We start from the raw sequence: 13,993 nt of genomic DNA on the forward strand, positions 1-13,993 counted from the left end.
AAGTTGTTGTTTTTGTTTTTGTTTTTGTTTTTGTTTTTGTTTTTTTGACAACTGCTTAGGTGGAACAAAATATTCCTTGATCCATTTATCTTACCCATTCCCACTCTCTAGTGTAAAAAAAATACTCTGTGGTAACCAAAAATTGGAGAAGAAGGCCCCCAAAAGTCATTACTGATTTTAGAATTATTACCTCACAAACATAGAAGTAAAAATAAGGAAGCTAAAAATGTATCAGAAATTTGGGTAATAGTAATTCAAAAGCAAGCATAGCATTGCCTGAAAACCCTGATAAATCAAGACAACACTAATAATATCCTAATAACAAGCCTTGTTCCCCTAAAAAGTGGGGATATTGACTATGTGTATATTCATGCAAAAAAAGGTTTCCAATGTTGCCAAGGCTTGAAGAGTGGTCAGACTTAGAAGAATCCCAAATCAGAGGTTTCTACAATTTCTGATTACATACTAATTTTAGTTTAACATGATAAATACTACTAATGCCCCCCAATATCCTCGAAAGGACACTGGGCATAATAATTGTATATATTCACAAGGCTTGTGGAGTTGAATGAGATGCTAAATCTAACAGTGAGCACACTGGCTGGCACATAGCATAAGCACAAAAAGTGTTAGTTATTATTAGATCGTGCAATTTTAGGAATTCTGGTGAGATGCTGCTAACTCCTTAAATTCTTTTCTATCTTCTTTGTGAGCCCCACTACACCACTTGAATGCACTTCCTTTCATTTAAGGTTTTGATCTATGTTTTTTAAAAAGGCATATTGCTTTGGGAAAACTGACACTTTATTCTTTTGTAGGTTTAGCATATTTATAAGTGTCTATAATGAGCTAGACACCATGCAATGCCCTGTATGTGAAAGAGGGTCACAAAGATGAATGTCATGGTTCCTGACTTCAGGGAACTATCAGTCTTTCTGGGATGTGTGTGGTTGCCTGGATTAATCTGATAACTTCTATGATCAGGCCTAACCCACCTTCCCACATGAATTCTCTATAACGGTACGTTATGCTGTGTCCACATTGAACCACCATATTTCCTAAGCAATCTTTATGCTTTCCAATCTCTGCCTCTTGTCACTTTCTATTTCTTCTAACTTGGAAAGATTACTGTTCTCACTTTTAGGAGAAATAGGTCAACTGTAGCATCACCTGTGAAATCTCCTTTATTATCACAGTCTGAAAGTGAGACTCCCTTCTTTGAATAGCTGTTGTGGTATATATTTTTGGTGGATGAATCGATGTGTGGATGAGTAAATAAGTTTGTATCTTATTATAGTCGTGGGGCATGGGTAAAATCATGTCTTAGGCATGCTGAGTGAATCTGCAGAATGGCAGGAGATTCTGAAGGCAAGTATCAGAGGTTTTGGAGTTAACACATGCGTACAGCAAGATGTACTGTGTACTGGGGTATAAGGGCAGTAGCTCTGGAATCCAAGCCCAATTCTACCACTCTATGTATGACCTCAAGCAAGGTTTTCAGTTTTTCCATCTGTGAAATGGAGATAACAATAGTACCTACATCACAGGGGCATGAAGATTAAATGAGATAATAACTGTTAAGCTCTTGAGATGATAAGAACTTGGCATATGGTAGGAATTCAATAAATGTTAATTTTATCATTATCATTTGCTATTTTATGAACTTCTCATTCTCCGTGTATCTGCAAGACTAGACACAGTGGTGGTCTTGAATCCAGCTCTTTAGGTCCATCTTTCTTCATACAGAAATTTTTAAATTTCTTATGCAAATATAGAACTGGAGACCATTAGGAGACTATTTGAAGTATCAGGAAATGCAGCCTGTCGAACTTCTATTATCTGTTTCAGAGGAGCCAGTTCTTCAGCTGGAGTAGTTCCTGCTCCACTCTCTTTCAAGTGCATACCTACAGCACTTGACGTTCACCTCTTTCTATTAGCTGGTAATAGTTGAAGCCAATTAAAATGCAATTAATAAGTGATAACTCTTGTGTAGAATGATGCTGGCTTGTGGCAGAGGCGTTTGGAGACGAGCTGCCCGGCAGGCCTGTCAGGTTGGTGGAATAAGCTGGAAGCCCATTTAAATGCTCTTTGAAAAATAACTGAAATGCTTTCCTCTGAGTGTCACCAATAAAGCACAAAACACATCCCCAAGAGCAACTTGATGTGGTGCTATTTACAGCAAATTGCCCTGATCAAGAACAAATGCATCATTTATGTTATGTGTGTGTGTGTGTGTGTGTGTGTGTGTGTGTGTGTGTTAAGTAATGTACGCCAGCCACTGTAACAGGAAATTTGGATAATGTAATTTGGAAAGAAGAGCACAGATGAGAAGATTAGAACCTTATCTGCAACACTACAGAGGATCAGAACCTAACATTTGAGGTCAGTCAGAGTTTCTTTCAAATCACTTTTCATTCGGTACTTAAGCCATACCTCACTGTGGCTTCACAGTTCGGTGTGGACTGGCATGTTGGATGGTGGATGGGTAGAGCTGAGGGACATCGGAATGAGGGATGAGACACCACAGGAGGAAACATGGTGGGGGAGAGGAGCGGGAGAAAGGGATGGCACTCTGAAAGGGGGATAGCCACATGGTTAGCTCCCCCGGGTTTTTCAGGAGAGTTCTGGTTTATACCTGTGTTCAAGCATCTTATCTATTTAGCACCCTCTTCATTCCCAGCGTCCCAGTTTATGCAATAAATTATATACCGACTAGAGTTTCAACTGCAATGCTCGATTTCACTCTAATAAGCCAGAAAAAAGTTACGTAGAACAAAATCTGTCACTGGCTGCTGAAATTCCAATTTGTCTAATAGGGATTTAGAAGGAAAGGCAAGAGACTGCATGCCGAAAGGCGTAAGCACATTCACTTGGTTACTTAGGTGATAAAGGTGACACATCTGGGGCTAGCAAGATAATCAAATGTATTAGTACCTAATGCAAATTTGGTCCTCTGGAGGACTGACAATCCCTTCGCCTGGGACCTGCTACTGCTCACTTTGTGACGGAAATGTTGCCTCACTTTTCAAGGTAGTTGAAGTAAGAGAACACAGACAAGTGTCATGGCTGCTTAAGAGATGAAGATTTTATTCAAGGAGGTGGGCTCCAGGGAGATATGGTCAAAGGGCTGATTCTAGGCCAAAGACTAGAATTTGTTGCCCTGGAAATAGTACCTCCCTCCTCAGAAAGCAGAGCCCACTTGTACAATCATCTCCTTGGGTCCCTGCATGACCACCCAGGAGGGGCCAGTTGCCACCTGGAAGAGCAGAGTATAGCTGTGTCTCACTCCATCAGCTCACACGCTAACAATGGAGTGAATCAAGAGTGTTAACATGGCTCCTGTCCAAGAAGGTTATTACTTTATCTCATTTTTTTGAAGCCAAGTGTTATAGCTTTTATCCAGCATTGTAGTGGAGGCTCTAGCCATTGAAGGTAAGAAAAAGAAATAAAAATTACCACAATTGGACAGAAATAAACAAAACTAATTAAGAGATGACATGAAAATTGTCCAAGTGAAGGACCTAATTTATGTACATGTACACACACACACACACACACACACACACTCACACACATCATGAGAATTTAACAAGATTGCTAGATATAAGACCAGTTGTGTAGCCACACAATAGCAACCAAAAGTTATAAAGTGTTGTTAAATTTAATTAAAATACAGTTTAAAATAACAAAAACTATGCTACCAAGAAAGAGATGTCACAAAAGATGTCTGCCTTTTATGTGGAAAAGCACACAATTTTACTGAAAGACATGAAAGAAGAGCTAAATAAATGGAGACATGTTTCTAGACAAGGTGATCAGGTTTTCCATAATTGATCTGTTAACATAGCAATTGAATTCTTGATGAAACTTGATAGATAGCATCTAAGTGCATATTGAAAGAGGAAAGGATGAACAAACAGCCAACAACAGCTTGAAAAAAGAAAAATGTAGGGGAACTTGACCCACCAGTTATAAGGATTTGTTATCATGCTTTCCGTTAGTTCAGTGGATGGCTACACAAAAGGATCACCTAAACAGAATGAAGAGCCAGGAACAGAGCCGCCTGGATGCAAACCTAACTTTACAGGGCCCACATTGCAGACCAAGGGGGGACAATTAACTATCCTGTGGAAACAAATAACATTGGATCTCTGCTGCATATTCTAAACAAATCTAGTTCAGGTGAATTGAAAGTTGAAAAGTGAAAGGAATTTTAAAGCTTCTAAAAGAGAATATAGGATAAAATCTTTTACCTCAGGTAGGGAAGTATGTTTAAACAATTCACACAAAATACAAGCTATGAAAGAAAAGGCAGTAAATTTGATTATGTGAACATAACATTTTTTTGTTTATTGTAGGCAGAGAAAAAGAAAACCTCAAAGAAAATTGGCAAAGGAGATGAAAAAGACCTTCTATAGCACAACCATCCCTGATGCTGGTAAATATATGAAAATATTTAGCCTAATTAGTAACCAGAGAAATCCAATCAAAACTACAACGAATTTGTGTCTTACACCCATTATACTGACAAAGTTGGACCACATTAGTCTTGATGAGAATGTGAGAGTGTAAATCAGTACAACCACTTTGGAACATTCTTTGCCATTATTTTTTAAACTTGAACAAAACATATCCTATTAACTAACAATTTGATTCTTTTTTTTTTTAATTTTAATTTTTTATTTTTTAAAATTTACATCCAAATTAGTTAGCATATAGTGCAACAATGATTTCAGGAGCATATTCCTTAGAGCCCCTTACCCATTTAGCCCATCCCCCATCCCCAAACCCCTCCAGCAACCCTCAGTTTGTTCTCTATATTTATGAGTCTCTACCGTTTTTCCCCTTCCCTGTTTTTATATTATTTTTGTTTCCCTTCCCTTATGTTCATCTGTTTTGTCTCTTAAAGTCCTCATATGAGTGAAGTCATATGATTTTTGTCTTTCTCTGACTGACTAATTTCACTTAGCATAATACCCTCCAGTTCCATCCATGTAGTGGCAAATGGCAAGATTTCATTCTTTTTGATTGCCAAGTAATACTCCATTGTATGTATGTGTGTGTGTGTATATATATATATATATATATATATATATATATATATATATACCGCATCTTCTTTCTCCATTCATCCATCAGTGGACATTTGGGCTCTTTCCATCTTTCCATATTTTGACTATTGTTGATAGTGCTGCTATGTACATGGGGGTGCATGTGTCCCTTCGAAACAGCACACCTGTATCCCATGGATAAGTGCCTAGTAGTGCAATTGCTGGGTTGTAAGGTAGTTCTATTTTTAGTTTTTTGATTTTTTCTATTTTTAGTTCTATTTTTATTTTTCTGTTTTCCAGGGTGGCTGCACCAGCTTGCATTCCCACCAACAATGCAAAAGAGATCTTCTTTCTCCTCATCCTCGCCAACACCTGTTGTTGCCTGAGTTGTTCATGTTAGCCATTCTGACAGCTGTGAGGTGGTATCTCATTGTGGTTTTAATTTGTATTTCCCTGATGATGAGTGATGTTGAGCATTTTTTCATGTGTCTGTCGGCCATCTGGATGTCTTCTTTGGAAAAGTGCCTATTCATGTCTTTTGCCCATTTCTTCACTGGATTATTTGTTTTTTGGGTGTTGAGTTCGATAAGTTCTTTCTAGATTTTGGATACTACCCCTTTATCTGATATGTCATTTGCAAATATCATCTCCCATTCTGCCAGTTGCTTTTAGTTTTGCTGATTGTTTCCTTCGCTGTGCAGAAGCTTTTATTTTGATGAGGTCTCAGTAGTTCATTTTTGCTTTGGTTTCCCTTGCCTCCAGAGATGTGTTGAGTAAGAAGTTGCTGCGGGCAAGATCAAAGAGGTTTTTGCTTGCTTTCTCCTCGAGGAATTTGATGGCTTCCTGTCTTACATTGAGGTCTTTCATCCATTTTGAGTTTATTTTTGTGTATGGTGTAAGAAAGTGGTCCAGGTTCATTCTTCTGCATGTCACTGTCCAGTTTTCCCAGCACCACTTGCTGAAGAGACTGTCTTTATTCCATTGGATATTCCTTCCTGCTTTGTCAAAGATTAGTTGGCCATACATTTGTGGATCCATTTATGAGTTCTCTATTCTGTTCCATTGATCTGAGTGTCTGTTCTTGTGCCAGTCATACTATTTTGATGATTACAGCTTTGTAGTATAGCTTGAAGTCTGGGATTGTGATGCCTCCTGCTTTGGTTTTCTTTTTCAAGATTGCTTTGGCTCTTCGAGGTCTTTTCTGGTTGCATACAAATTTTAGGATTATTTGTTGCAGCTCTGTGAAGAATGCTGGTGTTACTTTGATAGGGATTGCATTGAATATGTAGATTGCTTTGGGTAGTATCGACATTTTAACAATATTTGTTCTTCCTATCCAGGAGCATGGAATCTTTTTCCATTTTTTTTGTGTCTTCTTCAATTTCTTTCATAAGCTTTCTATAGTTTTCAGTGTATAGATTTTTCACCTCTTTGGTTAGATTTATTCCTAGGTATTTTATGGGTTTTTGTGCAGCTGTAAATGGGATCGGTTCCTTGATTTCTCTTTCTGTCACTTCATTGTTGGTGTATAGGAATGCAACCGATTTCTGTGCATTGATTTTATATCCTGCAACTTTGCTGAATTCATGGATTAATTCTAGCAGTTTTTTGGTGGAATATTTGGGGTTTTCCATATAGGGTATCATGTCATTTGTGAAGAGTGAAAGTTTGACCTCCTCCTGGCCGAATTGGATGCCTTTTATTTCTTTGTGTTGTCTGATTGTGGAGGCTAAGACTCCCAATACTATGCTGAATAACAGTGGTGAGAGTGGACATCCCTGTCTTGTTCCTAACCTTAGGGGGAAAGCTATAAGTTTTTCCCCATTGAGGATGATATTAGCATTGGGTTGTTCATATATGGCTTTTATGATCTCAAGGTATGCTCCTTCTATCCCTACTTTCTTGAGGGTTTTTATCAAGAAAGGATGCTGTATTTTGTCAAACACTTTCTCTGCATCTATTGAGAGGGTCATATGGTTCTTGTCCTTCCTTTTATTGATGTGATGAATCACGTTAATTGTTTTGCGGACATTGAACCAGCCCTGCATCCCAGGTATAAATCCCACTTGGTCGTGGTGAATAATTTTTTTAATGTATTATTGGGTCTGTTTGGCTAATATCCTGTTGAGGATTTTTGCATCCATGCTCATTAGGAAAATTGGTCTATAGTTCTCCTTTTTAGTGAGGTCTCTGTCTGGTTTTGCAATCAAGGTAATGCTGGCTTCATAGAAAGAGTTTGGAAGTTTTCCTTCCATTTCTATTTTTTGGAACAGCTTGAAGAGAATAGGTGTTAACCCTTCCTTAAATGTTTGGCAGAATTCCCCTGGAAAGCCATCTGGCCCAGGACTCTTGTTTTTTGGCAGATTTTTGATTACTAATTTGATTTCCTTACTGGCTATGGGTCTGTTCAAATTTTCTATTTCTTCCTGTTTCAGTTTTGGTAGTGTATATGTTTCTAGGAATTTTTCCATTTCTTCCAGATTGCCCATTTTATTGTCATACAGTTGCTCATAATATTTTCTTATTATTGTTTTTATTTTTGCTGTGTTGGTTGTGATCTCTCCTCTTTCATTCTTGATTTTATTTATTTGGGTCCTTTCCTTTTTCTTTTTGATGAAACTGGCAGTGGTTTATCAATTTTGTTAAATCTTTCAAAGAACCAGCTTCTGGTTTCATTGATCTGTTCTACCATTTTTTTAGTTTCAATAGCATTAATTTCTGCTCTAATCTTTATTATTTCCTGTCTTCTGCTGGTTTTGGGTTTTATTTGTTGTTCTTTTTCCAGCTCCTTAAGGCATAAGGTTAGGTTGTGTATCTGAGATCTTTCTTCCTTCTTTAGGAAGGCCTGGATTGCTATATATTTGACTCTTATGACCGCCTCTGCTGTGTCCCAGAGGTTTTGGGTTGTGGTGTTATCATTTTCATTAATTTGCATATACTTTTTAATTTCCTCTTTAACTGCTTGGTTAGCCCATTCATTCTTTAGTAGGATGTTCTTCAGTCTCCAAGTATTTGTTACCTTTCCAAATTTTTTCTTGTGGTTGATTTCGACTTTCGTAGTGTTGTGGTCTGAAAATATGCATGGTATGATCTCGATCTTTTCGTACTTACTTAGCACTGATTTGTGTCCCAGTATATGGTCTATTCTGGAGAAAGTTCCATGTGCACTGGAGAAGAATGTATATTCTGCTGCTTTAGAATGAAATGTTCTGAATATATCTGTTAAGTCCATCTGGTCCAGTGTGTCATTCAAAGCCATTGTTTCCTCACTGATTTTTTGATTAGATGATCTGTCCATTGCTGTGAGTGGGGTGTTGAAGTCTCTACTATTATGGTATTACTATCTATGAGTTTCTTTATGTTTGTGATTAATTGATTTATATATTTGGGTGCTCGCACATTTGGCGCATAAATGTTTACAATTGTTAGGTCTTCTTGGTGGATAGACCCCTTGATTATGATATAATGCCCTTCTGCATCTCTTGATACAGTTTTTATTTTAAAGTCTAGATTGTCTTATATAAATATGGCTACTCCGGCTTTCTTTTGTTGACCATTAGCATGATAGATGGTTCTCCTTCGCCTTATTTTCAATCTGAAGGTGTCTTTAGGTCTAAAGTGGGTCTCTTGTAAACAGCATATAGATGGGTCTTGTTTTCTTATGCATTCTGTTACCCTATGTCTTTTAATTGGTGCATTGAATCCATTGACATTTAGAGTGAGTACTGAAAGACATGAATTTATTGCCACTATGTTGCTTGTAGAGTTGGAGTTTCTGGTGGTGTTCTCTGGTCCTTTCTAATCTTTGTTGCTTTTGGCATTTATTTATTTATATATATATTTTTTCATCTTTTCTCCCCTCAGAGAGTCCCCCTTAAAATTTCTTGCAGGGCTGGTTAAGTGGTCACAAACTCCTTTAATTTTTGTTTGTCTGGGAAACTTTTTATCTCTACTTCTATTTTGAATGACAGTCTTGCTGGATAAAGAATTCTTGGCTGCATATTTTGCTGATTCAGCACACTGAATATATCCTGCCCCTCCTTTCTGGTCTGCCAAGTTTCTGTGGATAGGTCTGCTGCAAACCTGATCTGTCTTCCCTTGTAGGTTAGGGACTTTTTTCCCTTTTCGCCTTTCATGATTCTCTCCTTGCCTGAGTATTTTGTGAATTTGACTATGATAAGCCTTGTTGATGGACGGGTTTTTGTTGAATCTAATGGGGGTCTTCTGTGCTTCCTGGATTTTGATGTCTGTGTCTTTCCCCAGGTTAGGAAAGTTTTCTGCTATGATTTGCTAACATAACCCTTCTACCCCTGTTTCTCTCTCTTCCTCTTCTGGGACCCCTATGATTCTGATGTTCTTCCTTTTTAATGAGTCACTGATTTCTCTAATTCTCAAATCGTGCTCTTTTGCCTTAATCTCCCTCTTTTTTTCTGCTTCATTATTCTCTATGTTTGTTCTCTCTATCGCTGATTCTCTGTTCTGCCTCATCCATCCTCGCCACTGCTGCATCCATCCGTGATTGCAGCTCAGTTATAGCATTCTTAATTTCATTCTGGCTATTTTTTACTTCTTTTATCTCTGCAGAAAGGGATTCTAATCTATTTTCGACACCAGCTAGTATTCTTATTATCATGATTCTAAATTCTGGTTCAGACATCTTGCTTGTATCTGTGTTGGTTAAATCCCTGGCTGTCGTTTCTTCGTGCTCTTTCTTTTGGGGTGAATTCCTTCATTTTGTTATTTTGACAGGAGAAAAGGAATTAATGAGGTAGAAAAATTGAAATTAAAAAAATTAAAATTAAAAAAATATTAAATTTAAAAAATATATTAAAATTAAAAATTAAACACACACACACACACAAATCGAATAAATGATGCTAGATCCTAGGTGTATTTTGGTCTGGGTGTTGAAAGTGGTTTGACAGATTAGAGAAAAAAAAGGGGGGGAAGAAGGAAAAAAAAGGAAATCATTTGAGAATTTGAAAAAATGAATACACTGAAGTAGACTAAAATGAGATGATGGGGGTAAAATAGAATTTGAAAAAATATACACAAAAGTAAAGAATATAGTAGAAAAAATTAAAGAAAAATATTTTTAATAAAAATTAAAAATAAATATGAATTTTTTTCTTTTTTTGTATTTAAGAAAGAAGAAAAGAAACGAAAAAGAGAACAAAAGAAAAAAAGAAATCGTTTGATAATTTGAAAAAGTGAATACTCTGTAGCAAACTAAAATAAAATGCTGGAAGTAAAATAGAATTTTAAAAAATTTACATAAAAGTAAAAAATAGGAATAAAAATTAAAGAAAAATATTTTTAATAGAGATTGAAAGTAATGAAGTTTGAAAAAGTAATGAAAGTAATGAAGTAATGAAGATTGAAAAAAATGAAGTTTTTTTCTTTCTGCATTCAAGAAAAAGAAAAAAAATGAAAAAGACAAAAAAAGAAAAAGAAAGAAAAAAGAAATTGTTTTAAAATTTGAAAAGGTGAATACACTGAAGTAGACTAAAATAAAATGATGGAAGTAAAATAGAATTTGAAAAAATTTACACAGAAGTAAAAAATATAGTAATAAAAATTAAAGAAAAATATTTTTAATAAGAATTGAAAATAAAAATGAATTTTTTCTCTTTCTGTATTCAAGAAAAAGAAAATTGTAAAAGAGAAAAAGAAAAAAAAGGAAAAAAAAAGAAAGAAAATTGAATGGATGAACCTGCTAACAGATTGAAGTAGGACTGAAATTGCTTCGTTTTCCCCTAGAAGTCAGTCTATGTAGCGCTTTATAGTCCATAAACTAAGCCGGCAGTGAGACTTGTGCGTTTGAAGAGCGAAGTTGGCCCAGTTGGGCGGGGCTCAGTGTAACAGCTCCGCTCTCCACTAGATGGCGCTACAAGCCTACTGGGGTGGATTGTTGCGGGGCTTGTAGGTGCGTATGCGCATGCGCGGGAGTGGTGAAACTAGCGCCCCCCCCCCAGCAACCGAGTCTGTTCTCCCGGATCGTGCACCTGTCCTCTGTCTTCAGCTCTTGTCCACTCCCCACTTTTTCACTCTCCGTGACCAGGCCGCAGGCAGTACCTCTCTCCCGAGTTTTGTCTCAGATGCAGCTCTTTTCCCCGGCCCCTTACTTCCGAAGGACTGTGGCTTTGACCTGTTCCACCCCTCTGCGGGAGGGTCTCACCGAGTAATGGCCGAATGAGCAATGGTCGAATGTCGGCTGCACCCAGGAACGCTTACTGGACCCTGGTGCAGCTGGTGCCCTGAGACTGTGGCCAGGTGCCAGCCCACCCCAGAAAAATTTCACGAGATAGTGTAGCAGCAGCTTTTCAGGGATTATGGAACATCGCAACACACATCTGGCACCAGTCTTCACCCTCAACAACCTTGCCCCAGCACCAGCGAATGTGGCTGCCTTCCAGGGTCTGCTGGGACCAGGTGGCTTCAACAGTGTCTACCGAATGTCCTTCCAGCAGCGGAACCGCTTTCCCTGTGTGGCCCGAGAACCTCCCAGATCCCACTCTGTTCCTGGGGATTCGCCCTTCCCACCAGAGCATCGCCAGGTATGGAGCTGCGGAGTTGCAGCCTTTGAGCTCCCCTTGTTTACAGTCTTATTGGAATTTAAACCCTCTCCTTTGTCCTTTCTCCCTTTTTAGTTTAGTCCCTGCGGCTGTTTCCAATTTTCCACTTTCTCTCCTGCTGCTTTTGGGGAGGGGTGCTTTTCCCATATTCTCAGCCCCCCTCCAGTCTCCCTCCTCCCTCCGCTCACAAAAGCACCTCCCTTCCTGCTCCTTCTCGCTCCCCAAGTTTACCTCTCCGCACCGTGTACCTGCTGAATTCTGTGGTTCAGGTTGTGCAGATTGTTGTGTTAATCCTCCAGTCAGTTTTCTAGGTGTGTAGGATGGTTTAGTGTTGGTCTGGCTGTATTTCATGGACACGAGACACACAAAAAACTTCCATGCTGTTCTGCCATCTTGGCTTCTCCCTCCTGACAATTTCATTCTTTGATGTATAGGTATGTGGATAAATTCTTGCTCATGTGCATAATGTATAAAAATATTCAGGGCACCTGGGTGGCTCTGTCAGTTAAGCGTTTGATTGTTGATTTCAGCTCAGGTTATGATCTCATGGTTCGTGAGTTTGAAGCCTGTGTCAGGCTCTGCACTGACAGTGAGGAGACTGTTTGGGATTCTCTCTCCCTCTCTCTCAAAATAAATTAAAAATCAATAAAAAATAAAAAAACATATTCATCCTGGTTTACACAAATGTCTATTCAAATGTCCGCTGACAGGAGAATGGATCAATAATTTGTGGACTATAGAGAGGTGAAGATGTTTGAATGCAGCTTCATGCTTCAACATGGATGAGAACCACAAACATAATGTGCAGTAAAGAAAATAAGTCACAAAAGGACACACAGAGTGTGATTCTACTTAATAAAGTTCAAATGCACAAAAACGAGTAGCATATATTTCTGGGTTACGTGCATATGTAAAAAAGTATATTAAAACGCCATAATTTTTGGTGGGGATGGAGGAAAGAAGAAAAACTTGTGGGTAAAGATATCAGGGGCTGTGTCAGAATTAGTAATTTGCTATTTCTTAGGCTGGCTTGGACATATGGATGCTCACTTAATCATTCTTTATACCTTAGCCATTCACTAGGTATACTTTTTGAATGTATGAAATATTTCATGAAAAATACATTTTTAAAAAGCTTCTAGCTGGCCACAGACTCCCATCAACTGATGCAGGCAGTCCAATTATTTCCTTATTTACAGCTGGATTTTATACTTTTAACTTTGGCTCATCCCTGAACAAATTTACCGAACATGGTCTAGTGATCAGATTAGCAGCCCTCTATAATGTTTTAGCTAATCCCAACCTCAGCATATGCATAATACAATTTTAATGACCCAGAACAACATATTTAGTCATCTAGTATAGGCAGTTTCCCCATTAGCAATTGCATCAGAAATCCCCCAGTATGTAATTTCTATTAGTGACTTTATTATGAAGTTCCATCGCTGCCTGCTGGGGGCTATACCAGGAACCAGATTTGATGATCCCAACAAATGTTACTTCCTCCATGAAGCCTCTCTCAACGCCTGAAGGCAGAATTTGTTGTTCTCTTCATCTCAGTAGCATTTCCTTGTTTGCAAAATGGAGAATACTGACTTACACCTTATAGGTTGCCATGAGGAATAAACGAGATAATGCATTTAGGCTCGTGGTAAGCACTCAGCAAATATTAGCCATTCTTGTGTTTGTGTTTGTATTTGTATTCTTGTTATTATTCTTATGCCCTTATTGGAATACATGGCGTCAGATGACTTGCATTAGCTAATCATGTGTAGCTCTATCTCCCTCTGCATCTGCAAGCCCATTGAGGGTGTGATGTGTGTCTTCGCCTCTATGTGCTTCTGGTGCCTAGTATTGTTCTCAGCATGTAGTAGGCACTTGATACATACTTCTTGAATTTCGTCAAAATGTAACTGTTTTTACGATTTCAAATTCTTTTAAAATTTAGGATTTCCAGATCTATTCCAGAATCCAGGCCCTTGAAACCCCCTGAAATTTGTGTCTCAACTCTGTGCCTAGGGGATGCCAGTCGTATTTGGACTTGGCCCTTGCTGGCTATAATCAAAGGTTTGGTGAGATGATGGCAGGGCTCCCATAAACCCTTCCTGAGGAAAATGAGAAAGATTCACCCTTGGCTGGGCAGTTCGCTATTGTGATAAGAAAAAAATTTTTAAAACGTCATTTGTTACCGCCTGGCTTGGTCAGAAAACGTAGGACCCAAACATGAACAAAACCTTCTTTTCCTAAGTCAAATTGTTTTCTTGAAAAGATATATTTTGGAAAGAAGGAAAAGAATGCAGCATTATTGATCACAAGGCTATAATAATGTTTTCGTACAGAATGTAATTTGCTGCTGAATATAATCCA

At 38.1% G+C, this 13,993-nt stretch overlaps 1 long non-coding RNA gene across 1 annotated transcript; it reads left to right on the forward strand.

Moving 5' to 3' along the window:
- The first annotated feature begins 2,967 nt into the window (after positions 1-2,967).
- On the forward strand, positions 2,968-13,063 carry LOC125912493 (uncharacterized). Its single transcript, XR_007454760.1, has 3 exons — positions 2,968-4,438; positions 5,352-5,470; positions 10,198-13,063. It is a non-coding gene; the product is annotated as an uncharacterized LOC125912493 (long non-coding RNA).
- Positions 13,064-13,993: the final 930 nt, after the last annotated feature.

Source organism: Panthera uncia (genome assembly GCF_023721935.1).
Source record: "Panthera uncia isolate 11264 chromosome C1 unlocalized genomic scaffold, Puncia_PCG_1.0 HiC_scaffold_4, whole genome shotgun sequence".
In the NCBI taxonomy this organism is placed as follows: domain Eukaryota; kingdom Metazoa; phylum Chordata; class Mammalia; order Carnivora; family Felidae; genus Panthera; species Panthera uncia.